The following is a 1,405-nucleotide window of genomic DNA, read 5'->3' on the forward strand; positions in this document are numbered from 1 at the left end:
AATTCTTCCACTCATGGATTGCTTCCACAACTCTTCAACTTCAAACTGTCTTATTTCCTCTGCTTCTTATGCTTCATATTCCTAACTTTCTTTCTGCCATATTTCTTGATAGCAGAATCTTATCTCTTCTTGACTCCATTGCTAAAAAATTGTTTCAATGCTTTCATCTTTCTCTTAAAAAAATCCATCTCTTTCTCTTCACTTTCATCATCAGGTAACATTGTGTTTTTCCTATAGTTTGCACACTAAAGACCATCATTAGGCCTACATGTAAAATTATAATCATTGTCCTTTTTCTCATTTACCATTTCATTTAATTATTTTATTCCAGCTCTTGCTTTAAGAGTATCATCAATTTGTACAATTGGCTTCTCAATCCATTCTTCAATGAGCTTTAAATCTAGGTCAAACTTATTAACAACTTTGTTTTCAACTTCAGCTTCCATGCTATTTTGAACACCTGCATATTAAAAAACAATGTTAAAAACATATTCATTATGCTCTGCATTGAGAGATTCCTTCTATTCATCTTCCTTTTTTTCCTTCTCTTCCACTCATTTACAAACCTCTACTACTGCAAACAGGTTGTCTTCCACTTGGCTTGCAGACACAAGTGGGATTCTCTCACCAAATAACAACATATCAATGTGTTCTTTCCGTTGCATCATGTGCAACCACTCATCACCAGTTAAATTATCTTCATTCAAAGTTAACATAACATAATTTTCATCCACTCTATTGTGGGATATCTGAGCATGCATGTGCTCATTAACAATTTCAATTTCACCAAATTCATCAGTTGTGGTTGGATTCACTAATTCACATCTCACTTTGTAGTCATCATCCACATGTGTTTCATCACAGTGGGATTCACCATCATCTGCACCATCCATGTCAATATGCTCTTGCTCTTCTTCACACACAAAGGCGTTAGCTTCTCTCTCTACAATTTTTGCTGCATTTTCTTCATCCATATGCATGTTTTCATAATGGTTTCTCAAAAAGATATCCTCAAGTTATTCCACTCTATCTCTAAAACAGAAAATAACAATAAAATGCTAAAATACCAATAAAACACAAACACAGCAAAATCGCCCAAATATGTGCTTCCTTCGCTCAGAGTCGTCGCCCTTTCACTACATGTAGAAGTCACAGGTGGAACTTAGAAGTAATCATTAACAGGTGAGGGTGATGGTTCACAAGCATGCAATGAGCTAGCTACAAGCTTGATTAACCACAGTTTGATTCCAAATTATGATCGTACAGACAGAAGTGAGGTGCACTCTATATTACTGATACATGTAAATGGATGCCTTACCTGCATTTTTTCTGCATCTTATGCAGTTGCACACGTTGAAAACCATTACCAAAATTATGATTTTCTAATAGTGATCAAAACTTAAAA

This window comes from Pinus tabuliformis, chromosome 7 (assembly GCF_031772625.1).
Source record: "Pinus tabuliformis cultivar Carrire ecotype Pingquan chromosome 7, CPIR1, whole genome shotgun sequence".
Taxonomy (NCBI): Eukaryota; Viridiplantae; Streptophyta; class Pinopsida; order Pinales; family Pinaceae; genus Pinus; species Pinus tabuliformis.